Raw genomic sequence first — 18,079 nt, 5'->3', positions numbered from 1 at the left:
AGCCCAAGTGCAGCCCACCCTGGGGGTAGGGGAGAGGGCAGACCTTCTACTGGGCTTCCCCAGAGTCCCTGCGGCTTGTCCATGCAGCCAGGCTGCAGGGGGTGGGCTGTGGGCAGTCCCTGTCCCCGGGCCCAGCCAGTGGGGAGGCTTTGCAGCATCCACGCCTGCACCCGCCCCTGCCTGGCCAGCCTCACTCGCACTCTGCCGCCTCTAGCATCTTGTCATCCTACCTTCCCAGTTGCCATGACAACGCATTACCTCTGAAGATGGTTTCTGGAAAACATGCCGTTTTTGGAAAATGTGCTCAGGGGATCAACTACTTCCTATCTGACCAAGCTTCTGGCCTTTCCACTTCCAACCCCCCTGGGGCACAGGAGGGAGAGCTGGGGCCCAGGAGACAGCAGGGGACAATATTTGTCTGCGCCGGCCGGTCAGGGCTCCAGGTCAGCCAGACAGCCGTCCACTTGTGTTCTGAAATTCACCATGATGCGAGGTCAGCTTCTGTGTGAAGGGCTGAGCGTCTGCTCTGCTCCCGGGGCCGCCGTGCTGGGGTCTGCAGGGGCTGGTGCCTTGGACCTGCAGCTGCTCACGAGCCCCCTAACCCCCTACCCCACCCCCCTGCTGGCCCCATGCCCGGGAGCTCTCTGAGGTCAGGACCCAGTCTCCAGGCCCACGTCCCCCGCAGAGCCTTGCAGGCTGCAAAGGCGGAGCAGATGCAGAAGGCGTCAGACAAACAAGTGAGCCGGAAAAGCACGGGAGTCAGACGTTCGGCGTCTGCCTCCCTGGTCCGGCTTTTTAGAGTTAGGCAGGGGAGGGGGAGGGGGGAAGAGACCACAGAAGCAGCAGTAAACAGAAATACAATATTCTGGGGAGAGCTGTGTCTCTGAACGGCAAGAAAAGCCAAGTACAGACAAAGATGACAAATGAGGCTTATTCAGAGACAGCCACTGTCCCCAGAAGGCTGTGTCATGCTGCTGTCTCATTCATGTACATGGCTTGGCCCGAAATTCAGTGAAAGAAAATGTCCTGTGTTGCTACTTAGTGCTGTGATTAGGAAGTAAGGGCAGAAGTGCACTGGTGTTTGACAAAATCACAGTTTCCCCTTCAATGGATGAGATAATTTTCAAAATCAACATGCAGAGACCAGTGACAGCTCCTTCTGCTAAGATACCAGCACAGGTGGCCTCTGCGTCACTGAGCAGATGTTTGCCTGTTCATCCCCTCTTTGAGCATAAACTCCGGCATCCAGGGGCCTCCCCACAACACCAAGGAGGTTTGTGGAAGGCACCCTTGGCACCTGGGTCTCCCATCTCTGAGCTTGGTCCACACCAGGACATCACAGACACGGTGCCATTTAACACACGTGCTCCCTGGTCAGGGATGTGAGGGCACTAGAGAGCTCGTTTCAGGACAGACGGAGGAGGGAAGCCCTGCTTCATGAGGGAGGGGAGCTTTGTTATCTAACGGAGCTCCTGCCGAAACGCAAGGCAGTCAGCCAAGGCTCAGCTCTGCTGCCCACGCCTGGGAGAGCAGAGGGGGTCCTGCTGTGGGACCCCAGGTGGCTGATGGCAGGGAGGGGGCGGGACTGGGCGGGGCTCACCCTGCCAGCAGCTGCTCACCCCGCACGGCCGCCCGTCTCTGAGATGGACACAGCCCTGGTACTTGACATGCGTGAGCATGTTCAGGAATAGTAGAATGTTCTAGAATGTGAAGTGCTTACGGACTTCTGCTTTGTCCTGTGCGCACCCTCACTCCACTTTGCTCTGATTCTGCCCGAGACCACTGGCCACACGGTCACGGGAGCAGAGACGACTCCGTCAGTCTTGGTGTCCATTTCCTCCGACCGCAGAGCCCACCGGCCTCCTCACACACCCCCGGGAGACCTCGGGACCTCGCGTCCCTTCCCTGGCTGGAGGGAAGAGTAACAACGGGCCAGCACGGTGCGTGGGCAGTGGCTCTCCCCCAACAGTAACCTCGTATTTATGTGCTGATTTACCATCGCCAAAGCTCTTCTGTGTGCTCTTCTGTACCTTGGCCTTCATCGTAGCCTGGGGCGGGGAAGGCCCCCAGTATGCAGACAGGGAGCTGGAGCCTGGACATACAAGTCCTGCCCGAGCAAGGGGTCTGCTGACAGGAGCCGGATCTTCTGGCCTCGAGGCTCAGACCACCTGTCACTGACGGCCTTGAATGGGCAGGTGTCGCATCTGCCCACGAGGACGGTCACCACCGGTTCCCTCCCCGGCACCCCTCTGACTGCTCGCAGCGGTGCCCGGATGATGTTCAGGAGCACGCGGAGTCACAGCTTCAGCCCCAAGGAGCACCACTCTGCTCATTCCAGGAGCAGCCAAGGCCCCGGAAATTAGCCGATGTTTCTTTCCATTGCCAGTCAGAAGGCCCCGGAAGAATCCAGAATCACACCTGAGCCTCCTCACCCCTGGCCCACTCTCACGACACCCCCCCCAAACCCTGCACCCCCCTGCACTTTTGTCTGCAAAGGCGTCATGGAGCACGGTGATTCCGCCCTCCCGCTGTGCGCGCTCCATGTGCCACATCCACAGGAGACAAGCCATGCTCGGAACCAGGTCTTCTGTGGCGCCGGTCAGCGAGGGAGGCTGGGGTGTGGAAGGCAGGGCTGTGTGCAGCCAGCAGGCCTTGTCTGAGAGCGCCCTTTGCTGGGCATCCAGGGTTGGAGACTCCGTCGCGAGCCATCTGCTACAGGGAAACACAAGAAGACAGGGGACCCCAGGAAAGGATTCCTGCCATCGAGAAATTCGCAATCTCTGGGAATTTCTGCCCCTCATTCACTTGTGTGGTTCCTGCAGGGACCACAGCTGCACCAGATTCCTGTTCCCATAGGACCGAATCCTAGCGGGAGGGCGGACGAGGAACGAGGTGACTGATGTCAGCCCAGACTGGAATCAGGACTACGATAACCCAGCCGAGAAACAGGTCAGAGCGTGATGGGGAGGGGTGCTGTGGGTGGGGAGGTGCTCTTTGAGCAAATGCAGGCAGATAAGGACCAGGATGTGGGCGTCGGGGCAAGAGACTCTCAGGAGGTAGGAACCACGGCACGAGGTTGGACCGGCTCGTTCTGCTCCACGGAGAACACATGGCCGCCCAAGGGAGGTGAGTGGGGCGGGGGTGCGGGGTGTGGAGGGAGATGAGCGGCTGCCCCGTCTATTCCAAGTGAGGTGGGAACCCCTGAACAGTTCACGCCCCGGGGATGATGACATCTGATTTGCATCTCAAATCTCTGGCTCCCATAGGGTGAGCACGTCGTCCGGGAAGAGCCGGAGGGGGAAGTGTCACTTGCTGGTCAGGCGGGAACTGTCTGGACCACAGCCAGCGCGTGGGTGCTGAATGTGGCCGGGCAGGAAAACAGGGTGGCTGTAGGAGTGGAGGTCAGGGTACAGGGTTGGGTGTGGAATGGAGGTGGAGTGTGACCCTGCCTCTCTGCCTGAGCAGGTGGGTTGTGGAGGTGCTGAGAGGGGGCAGGTGGTGGGGGGCCTGCTGGGGGTGAGGTTAGAATTCCAGAGCTGAGAGCGAGGGGTTCTGCTGAGGGCGGCCATGTGGGGGGCGTGAGAAAGGTATAGCCAGAGGCTTTGATGGGGTGAAATCAGACTGGAGGCGGGTGGTGTGGACGAGTCGCCCAGGAGACGGTGGGGGAGTGAGAGACTGGAAGGCGCTCCTAGTGACCCTACTCGGGAGACAGAGGGGGACTGAGCAGCCATGGGGCCACCAAGCAGGCAGGACGGCCTGGGCCGGGCGGGCACCCGCAGCAGTGGCCGACAGTACGCACAGAGGCCACCGTGGACCGGGATGGGCCTCACAGCCCTGGCCCCAGAAGTGGCCAAAGAAACCCTGTTGTCGGCCACTCTGTCCTGTTGTCGGAGCTCTGCTGTCTCAGCCTCTGGGGATATGGTCGGAAGGTGGAGTCTGCAAGCAGCCGTTTGTGAAAGGGCCTCTTGTTCATCATGAAACCACGAGCCAGTCCCTGGGAACGCAGGCCACCCAGGGGCACCTGGCTGGGGTGGGGGCCGGCCGCCGTCCCGCCCGCTGCGGGCTCTCCGTTCACTCCCTATTCAGATCAGAGCCGCGCAAACGTCTCCCGAAGAACCAGGCCCTTTGTTTCCCGAGACCAGATACAGATTTGGAGCGTTCTCCTCTGAGTGAGCGCAGTCACCTCTTCACGAGGAATCTCAGTGTCTCTGGACATGCCTGATGAATGTGGTGGCCGCTCAGGGCAGGACAGCGTGGGGTTCAGAGCCCTGGACTTGGGTCCCAGCCCCAGCGCTGAGGAGTGGGACTTCTGGAGAGACACACTTGCAGTCTCAGTTTCCCCCTGAGAAAACGGAGAAACAAAGTCCATCGGATTCCTTTAAGCTTTAAACTAGTCAAGACACACGAACGTACCCCTTGTAGAGCTGTGAAGCCGTGGACAGCTGTAACTCCTACTGTAATTTATAACACACCCAGAGAGAAAGGTGTTGTTGAGACAACTTTGTGAGAAGAGGACACACTGTGGGCGTCTAAGTTAACCATTAGGAGGGTCCCCTGGCCTGGCATCTTAGGACGCATTCTTTAACTCAGGATTTTAAACGAATGACTCATTCTGCAAAAGGAAATATGCCATTTACTCCATCTACTTATTTTGCACCGGTGTGATGGACCGGAGGTTGGTGGGCCGCCCGGATTCATACGCGTATGTCGAAGCCCCAGCCCCCACAGTGGCTGCACTGCTGATGGGGTTTCTGAGGCAGAGACGGAGGTTAAATGAGGTCATCCGGGTGGGGCCCTGGTCCAACAGGATGAGTGTCCTCACAGGAAGAAACACCAGAGAGTCTCTCTCTCTCTCTCTTTCTCTCTCTCGGCATACAGGGAGAGGTCGTGGAGGACACAGGAAGACGGCGGCCCTCTAAAGCCGGGGGGAGAGCCCTGACCAGGCACCAAACTGCTGGTGCCCTGGTCGCGGACACCCAGCCTTCCGACTGAGAGAAAGTGCCTGTTGTCGCAGCTGCGCCATCTGCGGCTCTCTGTTAAGGCAGCCAGAATGACTAACATAACAGGTATATTTTAAATGATAAGTCACAGAAGGAGAAGGAAACCCCAGTTTAAAAATACAGGTTTAGATGAGGCAGGTCCCCGGGATTCAGGCCGGCACACGAGCTGCTCGTAGACTGAGTGACAACAGCCCTGGACATTCCGCGTGACCACCCGGCCCGTCTCCCACTCCCTGGTCCAGGGCTGGGAGCTGAAGTAGGGCAGCGGCACAGAGCTAAGTCCGGCCCGGTGGCACGCTGACAGCGCCCCCATCAGGTGGTTTAGGTGGCTCCTGTGACGTTAGCATCCAGGTCCAACCAGACTGCGTGTCCCTTGTTTATCAAAATCTCTAAGATTTAGAAATTTCTCAACACACACTCGGTGCCACGTAAATACTGTGACTTTCAATTTTATTAATTGCTCTAACATGATTTTTTTTTCATCCTAACCTCAAAGGTTGTCATTCAGTCCCAGTAGACCATCCACGAAGCAGGTAGTGATTTGAAAATGTCACCCTCACCACGTGAGTTCTCAGCTCACACAGACGGCCTGTTTCTGTACAACTGTACCCTAACTCTGCGTTTCGTTTGGGTGTACTTTCAGTGCGGCACCTTGCAGTCTCTTTTCCCCTCCGGGCACGGTTGTTCGGAGTTTCCATGAACTCCCCACTGAGGTGGAACGATTTCTCGGCTTTCGTGTACTTGAAGGTACTTTACAGCTTGCAAGCCTCTCTCCCTGCCCTGCATGTCCGAGTGGCCCGTGTCGGTGCCCCGCCAGTGGTCCCAGGAGTCACGCCCCGTCCGGGGGGCACAGGCAAGGGCTGGGAAGCCTGAAGGGAGCCTGGCACCAAGTGTGCGGGGCAAGTGCCCTCCTCCCGGCGTCTTGGGGTCAAGAGCTCAAGGGCAAGCGGGGGGGTGTCCGGCTTCACCTCGGCTCTGGGCTCGGTCGGGCCTGGCGGGTGTAATACAGGCAGGTGGAGGACACGCCAGGCCAGGGCTGCCCTGACCTCCCTGACTCACAAGGACTCTCTTGTTGGGGTCAGTGAGGGCTCCATCCCGTCCACGCTCTGACCAAGGACGCCAAGCGTGTCTGCTCGCGGCTCGGAGCTCCGTCTCTGGGGAGGGAGGGTTACCGAATGAAGTCGCTCAGGCCCGCAGCCTGGCGGGGTCTCTCTGCCCGGCTGGGGACGGCTCTTTTTCCGAGGATGGAGCAGGGAGAACCTTTCTCTGAAACCCGGGCTGGCGTCTGGAGTCACACAGGAGATGCAGTAGCAACCCTCAGAGAGCTGAATGACGGGGGCTGCGAAAGCGCCCACCCCCGCCTGCTCCCGGGACTCCTGGAGGAGGCCGGGCACCCGCAGGAGAGCCGGCCCCGGGGCTCCCCGCTTGCTCCAGCTGAGAACGACTCGGAGACCATGATGCCAGTCTGACGTCCCCAGCAGCGCCTCCCAGACCACCCAGGAGCCCTGGGAATGAGAATGTAGCTCAAAAAGTCCTGGGAATTCTGGGGGACTTTCCTCCAGGATTTGCTTTATTTTGGCTCTGTGGCCTGGACAACATGTCTTAGGTATAAAATATTTTTCTAATTTTATGCCACCCTGCTCCACAGTGTCAAGTTTTTTAACTCTCAAATTGGATTTTCCTTGTACAACCAGGCAGATACTTCTGTTTGGAACTTTTGGGGTAAACAGAGTGAGTGATAAGGCCGGATAACATGCTTTTTGGTGAAAAATGCAGAAATAAGATTGGGTTACTTAGGTGTGTCACACGCTGTCCTGAAGTCAGGTCCAAAGGGGGATTCCAAAAGTGCTTCAAGCTCTGGAAACAAGACTGGTGTCAGTGAGGGGCTTCCTGAGGGAACTGTTTCAAAAGACAGCATTGCACGGATGTAAAAGGTACGGAATCTGATTGAAGAAGCAAAACTGGTTATCGCTTTAAAGTCACTTTCTATAAACTCATACATCAACGAATCGCAGAAATAATGCTGTTTCTGAAATGTTAATAAAGCATTGCAGCTGGCAGCCAGCGCCCCTCTCAGCCCTAGGTGCAAGTTGAACAAAGTGAAATAGGTATGTTTCTGTCTCTGGAAGATTTCCAAGGCAAGACAATGGCTCCTTCACTCAAGATCCTCGAAACTTGGATGGGATTAGTCCCTGCTCTGATGCCAGGAAATTTATTTTTAAGATTAGGGAAGAGTATGTGGGAGGGAGGGCTTGGGGTGGGGCCGGGAGTGCTAGCAAGTGTCTAACAACTGGTTCTCCCCAGAAGTGTGTGTGTGTGTGTGTGTGTCTGTGAGTGTGTGTGTCTGTGTGTGAAGTCTTTCTGATAGAAAGGATGTGAAGCACACAGCTTAAAACCGATGCTGAATGCACAGCACTCTTCATTGTAAGTCAGCTGATTCTCTCCGATGCTTCAGGTGATTCTTCCCAAACCTTTGTGTCTGCAGCGGGCCTGTGGTGCTGCTTCTCTGCTGTTTCCTCAATGGATTAATCACCATTCAATCTGATATGTGATCTGCTCTTAAATGTTTCTCCTTCTCGCTTTGTACAAGTTATGCTGATTGAAGTGAAACCTCTCTCGGCCCCCGCCCTCCTGACCGTGGCAGTGCTGCCTGTTTTTAGCTTTGTGCACCGTGGTCAGGGCTGGAGCAATGTTCTTTCATTGCGGCTGTGGTTAACAAGTAGTTTGAACAGTCCCCTCAGGGCAGCAGTTGCTGTGTGAGCTGGTGCGGCATCGCTGCGGTGTGTCCAGGAGTGGGGCTGTGGGTGGCCAGCCTAGGGTACTGAGCTCTATCATTCCCTGGTAAGTTTAAGGCTGCCTCAAGAGAAAGAAATCTTGGAATTTTCTGGCCTCGTGTGAACTTGCCGGCATGTCAGGATGTTCAGTTCATCTCTGCCCCCGATTTAGGGAGATGAAAGACGAATGTGGGATGACCTGGGAGTGTCTTGGGGGCCCACAGGACTTTTGGGATGGGTTTGGGACAATCAGAAAGAGATTTACCATACCATTCCCTTCCTAATTTAACTCCTGATTTAAAATAAGAGCAGATACTAACTAGTATATATATAATAAACAACAAGTTTCTACTGAACAGCAAAGGGAACTATATTCAATGCTTTCTAGTAACCTGTAATGAAAAAGAATGTGAAAACAAATACACGTATGTACACGTATGACTGAAGTACTGTGCTGTGCGCTGGAAATCGACACAACGTTATAAACTGATTGCACTTCAATAGCATTTTTTTTTAAAGAGGCACTCTTGAAATTTACAGAGAAGATGGGTTCACCTGGGGGCCTTGGGAACCAGGGAGAATTGCTCAGCTCATTTAATTAATACTCATATTAGGCCCAACCCCTCTCCCGTTTGCTTTCATCTTTCATCAAATTCTACAGAACTCAGAAAATCAGAAAGGAATTTGAATATTTCTCTTTCCACACAACCTGAATTCACTGACTGGCGGGCTGTTCATGACCTCTGGGTGTGTGTGGAGCCCACACGGTTTTTCCAAGCCTCTGCCTTCTCTGCCCTTCGAACTTGCCGCCCTGCTTGTGACTGGAGAGGTGGCAGGCGGCCACAGTGGCCTTTGACTCCGTGAGAATTTACGATCTGTTTCGAAATCCAGGCTGTTGGGAACACACAGGCATTGCCACTTGGCTTTGTGCTGAACAGGTGAATAAAGTTCAGCACAAATTGGCGTGAAGAGCAGTGTGTACACACACGTGCACTTACACGCACATACGTGTGTACACGCAATCGCGCACACGCTGGCTTACATACATCACCCACAGGCACAGAGAAGTACGTGCACGTGTGGGTATGCGCGTGGGCGCACGCACACCGCGGCCGGCTTGCCCCCTGGATCCTGCATCCCGGGAGGCTCAGCTCAGGGGAGCAAGGAGCGGACCGGCCCACACGGAGCCAAGGTCTCCAGCGGAGCCGGAATCCCAGGGCGCGGGCGCGGCGTGCGCACCGGGGACAGGCGTGCCGGGCTCGGGGTGGCGGGGACGGGGCCTCCCGCGCACGCGCTGTGTCGTGATCACTGTCCCGGGGGCGCCCCCTCGCCGCCCACGGCGGGTCCCGCCCGCCCGCCTCGCGCCGGGGGGTCTGGGAGAGCGGCGGCCTCCCCCGGAGGTCGCGTGCTCAGCGGCACCGTCGCCCCCCCCGACCGGCCCGTTGCCAGGAGGGTCCTGCCCCGCTCGGACCTGCAGTCGTGTGAGGCCGCGCCCCCTCGTCCCGCGCGCGTGCCCACGGCTCGGCCGCGCCCAGTGGGCCCCGCAGTCGCCCCGCGGAGCCGCCCGCCTCCCGCCACGCGGTCTCGTCGCACGTGTCACTCTTCACGGGGGCTTGTTTCCCTCGGTTTCAACGCCTGGCGGCCAAGGGGAGCTTACTAAGATGAACTGAGGCCCAGTCTTCGCGAGCCCAGTGCAGCGGCGCTGACGACAGTTAGTCCTAGGAACTGGGTTATCTGGGAGCGCCGCGCCCTGCTTTCCCACGCCCACTCGTCTTTTGATGTGTCCGAGACCCCTACCCTCTCTGCCTGCGACCGGAGAGCATGCGTGTGAACTGTCTTTAAACATAATGGTGCAGCGGCCAATATTTTACACGTGTTCCGTATTTTAAAAAGCAATCATAAACAAGATGACAATCCCACAGGAAAAAGCTCAGTATTAATAGAATGGGAAAGTTCACATAAAACAAACGATGTTCCTATTGTACGGAATATGTGAAGTAATGTCTTTGCAAGCACCTGTTTTTGAATAATCAGAAATAATAGACTGCAAAGATACGGCCAAGGGAAATCAAAACTAACTTAAGGTTACAGGGTAAACACCAGAGACCATAATTAAATCTTGGTATTTTAATTTCAAATTTCACCGTAACGCTGTGCTACATCCCACCTCCAGCTCTGTGGGGTTCGCCTCAACTTTATCAACGCCCAGATTTGCAGTTTGTCCTTTTCCTCTTGGTCAAAAAACACTGTTTTTTGAGATTTGTTTGGTGAACATGCTAGATTTTCACATGATTTTTATTAAATGCAATTGGAGACACTTCTTGTCTGGGTCTTAGAGAGCGTGCTCTGTGTGGGGAGGACAGGAGCCTCCGTGCTGGGCAGGACTGAGTGTGCAGGGCTGGGGCGGCCCGCAGCAGGGGCAGGACGCAGGGCCGGGGCTCAGGGGACCAGGAAGTGGACTGAGGGAGACGTGGCTCTTGTGGGACAAAGACGATGGCTGGTTGAAGTTGTCTGAGTGTTTCTTCCCTGACAGTGAGGGATAAAACAGCATGTCCCCAAGTGAGGGAGGGAACCAACCTTCCACTTCACGGGGTGTCCCCCCACCCCCGCTACTGACGTAGTAACACTATTAAACAGTAACGCCGCCTCCTCGCCCGGCTTTCCCTCCTGATCTCAGTTCAAGGCACCATCTCCACTGGGAAATGCAAGCCAGAAACTTCTCACTGCGCTTGTCTCCAACTCCTGCCTCCAGAGTTAGTTGACCGTTCATCCATCCATCGTTGGTCTGTCCATCCATCCACCCAGGAGACATTTTTCAGCACCAAATACGTACCACTGTAGTAGGTGCTAGGGAGACAGTTGTGAGCAGAAACAGAGAACCTCAGTCACCCCCCTCCCCGCTTTGCCGGCTGGAGTTGGGGGCAGACAATCAAATAACCACCCTGAACAAGGCTGACTTAGCAACTGTGGAAAGTGTTCTGAAGGAAAGGACCCCGAGTCTGTGAAAGCATGTGGCAGGAATCTGACTTTGCCCTCCTCCCTGGAGCCAGACAAGTGAGTGGGGGGTGGGGCGTGACGGTGACGTCTTCTCCCAGACGAAGAACTGAGTGTGACGGTGTCCTGCTGAAGGGGCAGGACAGGGGCCTGAGAGGGGGCCCGTGCAGGGGAGGCCAGGCCGCAGGGGGCTGCAGGAGACAGGGCCAGACCAGCCAGCGCCTTGGGGGTCAGGCGAGGGGCTCGGGTTTCATGTGAAGAGCAAGGAGTCACAAGATGCCACTGAGGCATCTCTGCCGAGAGGGTTGTGACATGTTCACTACAACAACTAGATGCGTTTGCTGTTTTACAGAAAACCTGCATCAAACTGGCCTAGGAAATCAAAGGCGGTGACCGTGTTCGTTCATGTCACAAAACAAAATTCACGTAGCAAAGGTTCCGTCTGTGCTGTAGAGAACATGGCCCGTCTGTGTCTAACTGGCCCCGTCCCCTCAGGGCTCTCTCTGGGGTCAGGTGGCCTCTCCCTCCCGATGAGGGCGGAAGGAAGCCGGCTGGTTCCAAGATGGCCGTCTGGGTACAGGTTTGGTTTTCTTGGCCAGCGGGGAAGAAGAATTCTACCTCCTTGAGAATTTCCCCAAAGTCCCAGATTTTAGATGAAATCATCTTGTGATGAGTTTGCCTGAATGTGTGCCTAACTTGAAAGAATCCGGGGGGCAGCAGGAGCGTAGAGCTCAGGGGTAGAGCACGTGCTTAGCAGGCACGAGGTCTCAGGTGCAATCCCCAGTGCCTCCATTCATAAACAAATAAACACATAAATAAATAAAACCTAATTACCACCCCTCAAAAGAAAGGAGTCCTGTGGGCCAAGCAGATCACAGCCCCAAGTGTGGCTGGGCATCTGGGTCGCTGTTTGGACGGGCCTGGAGCGATGTGGGGGAGGCGAGGAGCGACTCTCCCCTAAGGCCACTCTGGCAGCAGCCCCCCGGGTGGCTCAGAGGGCCCAACGCGGTGCACTGAGCAGCCAGGAGGGTGAGTCGGCGACCCTGAGGGCGCCAGATGGACAAGAGCGGTAATAATGCAAGTGGGGAGAGATGGGTGAATTCCAGAGATATTCAGGAGGGAAACACACGTGGAAGACGGACTGGGCACGAGGCTGTGGGAACTGTCCTGGGCTGGCTTGCGGAAGCTCCTCCGCGGCGCTGCCGCGGACCAATGCGGAGAGCCCTGGAGGATGGTCTCCGAGGGGGGGGTGAAGTTTGCTTGTTTACCCTTGAAGCTGAGTTACGACACCCAGATGGAAATGCTGGACTGCAGCCAGAGACGCAGATCCACCCCGAGCCCGTCAAAGAGGTGCGGGCTGGAAGTGAGACTTTGAAAGTCATCTTTATTTAAAGGCCTCCTGGAGTCATGGTCCCAGGGAGACTGTAGGATGAGAGGAGAAGGACTGGGAGGAAGAGGCCTGAGGAAACCTAGCATTTCCTGCTCAGGAGGAGGAAGAGGAATCAGACAGGAAGCAAAGAATCAGCAGCCAGAGGCATCTCTGAGGTCAAGGAGCGAGCGGAGGGATGACAGGTCCTTGTCCCGGGACACCACGATCCCCAGAACAACATGCAGGTGTGCCTTTGCTCAGAGTCACCACCTGGCACTCTCATCGTGACCTCCCCTGTGTGCACAGCATCCGCTGGCCACACTGCCTCCTGCACCCCGATGTACAGGCCCCCAAACCCAAGCCCCGGCAACCTCACACCACCCGTCGTCCTGTTACCACATTCCTCTCCTTCCCGACACACGGTCATGGCCCTCCCACCGCTCTCTGGCCGGATGCACTCAGTCCTCTGAAGCCGGGAGGCCCTGGTCCGGTTTCCTCCTGTTCCTGGAGCTTTGTCCGTCCGGACGGGGCCTGCCCCGAGCTGTCTGGGCCGCACCTCACCCCTTCCCCTCTTCTGGGTCTGGCTGGCCCAGTCGCCGTCTTACTTCTTATCGGCTCCGTCCAGCCCCGGGTGCCCCGACAGGGCAGGCGGCCTTTCTTCCACGTCCGCGCTGCTCGAGGCGGTTCCTGCTTCCTCTGGGCTGCAGGTTGGCACAAGGTGCGTCCTGTTTTCCCAGAGTGGGTGACGGGTGGGGGGTGGGGGCGCTTCCACTTTCACGCTGGTGGCCGTGCTGGCCACCGTGAGACCCCCTCCTGATCTTCCCACCCGACTCTGCGTCCACGCCCCCGCCGCGGCGAGGGGTCTGATGCGCTGTGTCCCCACTGCCCCTCCCCGGGGACCTCGTAGGCGCTGGTTTACCTGTGGTTGTGTGAACGTCTGTGCTGTGTGCCGGACGCCGGGCGCCTGTGCAACATGCATGTGTGCACGTGGAGCTCAGGGGAGGGCAAGGCAGGTCTCACCCGTGTGGAGGGGCTGGTCCTCACCCGCCTTCAGCCCTGGCCTCAGTGATGCAACTCAGCCCGTGGGACGTGTGCGGAGCCCCGCGGCTCCACCCTGCCCTCTCCCCTCCATCGCATTCCCCATCCCTCCCTTCTAGTGTCACACGTGTCGGCAGCACCGATCACTTGCATCGCGACACGCACAGGCGCGTGCACGCGCACGGTGCTTTCCTATCTCTGTGGCTCTGGTCAGGCTGCCCCCCCACCCCACCCAGGGAACGGGCTGTCTCTCAGGACGCAGGGTTCTACTAGGCATTTTATAGCCTGTGTTCAGATACAGCGTCCGTGCCTTCCTGGCTGTTCACGCTGCCCGACGTCCAAACAGCCTTTCTCTCCCAGAGAAGTGTTGACAATCACCTGCTCTAATAACTAGCTTCTGCCTTTGACTAATTTGATTTCAAATGCTGAAAACTCCAGACTACATCTCGTTGTCTTTGCAATAACAAGTTTTAAGAAGCAGTGAGCTCCCCTCTTCTCCCTCCCCCCCTCCTTCCCTCCTTCCTTTACTTTCTGTTTGCCCACAACTCGTCTGCTGTTCACAGGCCGAGGCAGCAGCAAGACGACCAAGAGCAGAAAGGGTGGGAGGAGCACTTCCCATGGATCTGTAGATGGGAGTCCCACCACCTCGATTTGTCTTTTATATAACTTTCTGCTTCTTAAATTATCACCAGACACATGAGTTTTACACCCAGCTGCACAGGAACTGTTTGAGTGTGGTTAATTATATCCCTTCAGGACATGTTAATTTTTCCATAAACATTATATTTGTTCTGAGTTTTCATCCTCCTCTGCTTACGTAATACAGAGTAGATTCCAGAAACACAGGTGAGAATATCACCCAAAATGTGCACTGTTTTAGTTCAGTGCATTTGCTTAATTTAACTGTATGGAATTTACTACAACTAGACAAGCTAAAATAATAAAATGAAGTGAGATGATAAACAGCACACATACAGGTTTAGCTGCAGAAACAGGCGAGCGAGTCATCTTGATGACACTGCTGCTTCCTGGTGCTCCCGCGAGCTGGTGCTGTCTGCTTTGGCCGCGTCATCTCACGGGTCTCCTCAGGGAGGGGCTGAGGACGCTCAGCCACAGAGGGTAAGTGACACTCCCAAAGTCACACGTCTGTCCCACACACTGAGACTGGACCCAGGCTCCCTGTCCCAGAGACTAGACCCCGAATCTCTGTTCAGAAAGTCCTCGTGATCCACGTACTGTGAATTTGTCAAAAGTGAGCAGCAACAACTCAGCCATAAAAAAGAATGAGATCGTGCCCTCTGCTGCCACGCGGACGGAGCTGGAGGCGATCGCATGAGTCAAGTAAGTCAGGCAGAGACAGACAGATACCGTGTGATATCACTTGTGTGTGGAACCCCCCAAAAATGATACAAATGAACTTATTTACAAAACACAAATAGACTCACTGACAGAAAACAAACTTATGGTTACCACCGGGAAAAGCAGGGTTGGGGAGAGGGATAACTTAGGAGTCTGGGATTAACAGAAACATACTACTATATATAAAATAGATAAGGTCCTGCTGTGCAGCACAGGAAACTATATTCAATACCTTGTAATAGCCTATATTGAAAAAGAATATGAAAAGGAATATAAATGTAAAACTGAATCACTATGCTGTACACCAGAAACTAGCACAATATTGTAAATCGACTTAACTTCAATTTAAAAAAATGGGCACCAAAAATTCAAAATAAATGGCATAAACAGTTTTGGTTTGGGACAGTTACTGAAAAATAAAACTGGAAAGTATGCAAATAAATTTATTTTGTTACATACTTAGCAGAACTTAGATTTTCATTGCAATTCTGCCAAATACTTATTAAAAAGGAGAAGGAATCGAATATTGTGGGGGGTTTCTGGTATAATTCTTCTCAACAGAATTTTAGGTGGCAGATCCTTCCCTTCACGTTTGGAGGCTTGATCGTAAAGAAGGTAATTCTGGCGAATGTGTAGATGCGTTTTCCCAAAGGACCGTCTTGGAGGATTGGACGGTTCTCTCGTGAGCTGTGGCCGTGTCACCATCTGCCCTGCTTCCCCTCGAGTTCCGGCTGAAGGTGGCCTTCACGGGCTGGTGTCTGTGTGAGAGTCAGTATTTCTTCTGCGTTACATTCATTGAGTTCGTGGGTGACACCTCCTGCCAGATCTGTAATTTTATTTTGTAATCATCTTGCACTGTAGTCAAATGTTTGCCATTCAATAACCAGTGAAGGACCTGTGACCAACCCCTGTGACGAGTCAGAGTCTTGCCCAGCGGGATATAAGCCCCTCCTACCGGCTTCGAGTTAGGTCTGTGACTCGCCTTGGCCAATGGAATGTGAGTGGACACGGTGTAATCAGAAGCTTTAAGTGTGCTGTGTGTCTGGCTTGGCTCTGCTGTTTCTGCCACTGATGGTGAGAACATGGTCTCAGGAGGATGAGGGATATTTGGAGCAACCCAAACACAACCTGCAGTCTGTACCTAAGACCAGGCGGACTTCGGCTCAGCAGAGCCCCTCACCAAGCCCGCGTGGACCAGCTGGGCAGCAGTCCCCCGGGAGCAGGGGCGGGATGCCAGGGGCCACGACCCTGGGCTTTGGGTCCTTTGCTGTACAGCCCGTTGCACCAGTAACTTAGCAGTACATTGACCAACAAAGGTGTTGGCAGCCTGGGCAGAGCTGGAGATGGTTTTGTGTGGAGAGGAAGATCTGAGCATCTGAGTTATCATTTCATTGGCGGAGATCTTCATCTTAGGACATTTTTTGCTACCCTTACATCTGAAGAACTGTAAGGACTGGGTTTCCTAGGATTTTGCAGAAAGGCCTGAGACCTGCCCCAGCTAGGACAATGGTCTATCCCCAAACTCAACTTTCAACTGACTCATACACAGTGAGCACTGGGCTTGTCACCAGGCCCCCACATCTGGTGTGTCTTTGGCGTGTTGTCTCTTCCAGAGCAGTCGGGGGAAAGGACACCAAATAATTCTGTTAAATGATAAGCAGGCTTTTCCAAGGTCCTGAAGGGTCTCTCCTGCCACACAGGTGGTGTCACTGACACTGGGATGCCTAATGGCTTTAAAATCTGAGTTTCTGAGCTACAAGAACAACAAAGGAAAGTGCAGCTTCTTATACAACAAAGTATTCAAATTTGCCAAAACATGTCCAAAGCAGTTGGGTTCATTGATCTAACCCTTCCTCCCCCGCCCCCAAGGAGAAGCTAAGCCCCATCACTGGGAGAGGAACCCAGAGCCAGGAGGTGCGGGGGTGGGTTTAGATGGGAAATCTCTCCGAATGCTGGGGTCACCGTTGGAGGCTGACAGAACGCAGCCCAGGCAGATAGGAGCACTGCAGCCTCATGTCCTGTCCCTGAAAGACAGAGTGGCCTTCACGGCAGTGATCACAGAAGAGCCTGGGGCAGGACCACAGGCCTACGGTCGTGGCCTTTCACGCACAAGTCAGCTGCAAAATGAAAATTAAGCAAAACGAAAAACTCTCCGTGGCTCTGATAAGACAGTGACCCTGAAGCCTGTCACGTGTGCAGATCAACCAGGGGCGATGTCATCTGTTCCTGGCAGGTCAGCAGGAACCGCTCGCCCTGGCTGTCTGCAGGGCCACATAAAAGAGCCACATAAAAGCGACTGCTCAGCCTGTCCGGTTCTGGCAAAGCCACGTCCTCTGTTCCCCGTGACGCCGCCCCGGCCCCTCCCCCCTGCTCTTCTGGGAGAAGCACTTCTTTTCAGCATTTCTGCTCAGCTGTCTGTATGTGCTGCGCGCCCCTGACGGGTACGGTCCCGTGTCTCTGAAGGAGACCGTCGCGCGTTTCTTTGGCTCGTTTTCACGATTCTGAGTCACCCTTTTGCTGCTGGTGGGCGTGGTGGGTGCGTCTTCCCCGACACACACACACGTGCCCTTTCCCTTTGAGCACGTGCCCTTTAGCCTTCTCCTGGGTGGAGTTTAGAATTCTCTTCTGTTTTCAGTCACCTGGAAGCAAGCGATACTGTTTTACGGGGTCTGTGAAGCCGCACACTTTGGGACCAACCCCAGGACATTCGAGTTGGAGAACAAGGAAAGAAAAGACAGCAGGCAGACGTCTGCTAACCGGAGGGGACCGCTCTGAAGTTTGAACGTGTTGTCAAAGAGGCAGTGTGCAACACGGCCCTTCAAAGCAAGTGGAAAAAAATGTAAAATAGTGAGCTCTCATATTTGAGTAAAGGAAGTTGAAAATTAGAAAAATTAGGTTGGATTGAGTCGTGACGATTCCACTCACCGGCTGGTGACTTGATTCAGGACTTCAGAGTCTTTGATGGAAAATGGAGAAGAGTTAGAAGTCAGGGCGGTCCGTGTGCGGGGAGGCGCTGTCCTCGATCCCCGCCAGCACACACGCTGCGGGTCGCCACAGGGAGGCTGTGGCAGTTTCCACTTCCTCCTTTAAAATCTTATGCATGTGTATGTGGTTAAAGATGCCAAGATGTCTCTGGAAAGACAGCTAAGAAGCTGTTTCCATTGGTGCCTCTTCAGAAGGAAACTGGGTGTCGGGGGATGAGGTGGGAGAGACTCTGCCCTGTGGCCTTTTGCTGGTCTCAGTGTTGACCTGTGTGCAAGTATTGCTAAAAAATTCAAATAAAAAAATCCTCAGCACGTGAACTGTTTCTGTTTCGGTCACTGATGGCATGGGGTACTTCTAGAATCAGAAAATAATTCCACTTGTGGATACTGGGGGGAAAAGGGGTGGGAAGGGGTACATTAGGGAGTTCAAGATTTGCAAATATTTACTATATGTAAAAACAGATAAAAAACAGGTTTCTTCTGTAAAGCACAGGAAACTATGTTCAGTATCTTGTAATAACCTTTAATGAAAAAGAATATGAAAACGAGTATATGTATGTA

At 54.7% G+C, this 18,079-nt stretch overlaps 2 long non-coding RNA genes across 3 annotated transcripts; both read left to right on the top strand.

Annotated features, from left to right (window-relative positions):
- The first annotated feature begins 3,057 nt into the window (after positions 1-3,057).
- LOC116665497 lies at positions 3,058-6,586 on the top strand. 2 transcript variants are annotated; one of them, XR_004322152.1, is made up of 4 exons: positions 3,058-3,126; positions 4,879-5,066; positions 5,497-5,533; positions 5,644-6,586. It is a non-coding gene; the product is annotated as an uncharacterized LOC116665497 (long non-coding RNA). The 2 variants fall into 2 exon arrangements; XR_004322151.1 differs by lacking the exon at positions 3,058-3,126 and having other exon boundaries at positions 3,587-5,066.
- Positions 6,587-11,982: 5,396 nt separating this feature from the next.
- On the top strand, positions 11,983-17,876 carry LOC116665495. The gene is made up of 3 exons (XR_004322146.1): positions 11,983-14,516; positions 15,096-15,302; positions 15,396-17,876. It is a non-coding gene; the product is annotated as an uncharacterized LOC116665495 (long non-coding RNA).
- Positions 17,877-18,079: the final 203 nt, after the last annotated feature.

Source organism: Camelus ferus, chromosome 8, assembly GCF_009834535.1.
Source record: "Camelus ferus isolate YT-003-E chromosome 8, BCGSAC_Cfer_1.0, whole genome shotgun sequence".
In the NCBI taxonomy this organism is placed as follows: domain Eukaryota; kingdom Metazoa; phylum Chordata; class Mammalia; order Artiodactyla; family Camelidae; genus Camelus; species Camelus ferus.
Note: the sequence above shows the minus strand (reverse complement) of the source record. Positions and strands in the feature narration are given on the sequence as shown.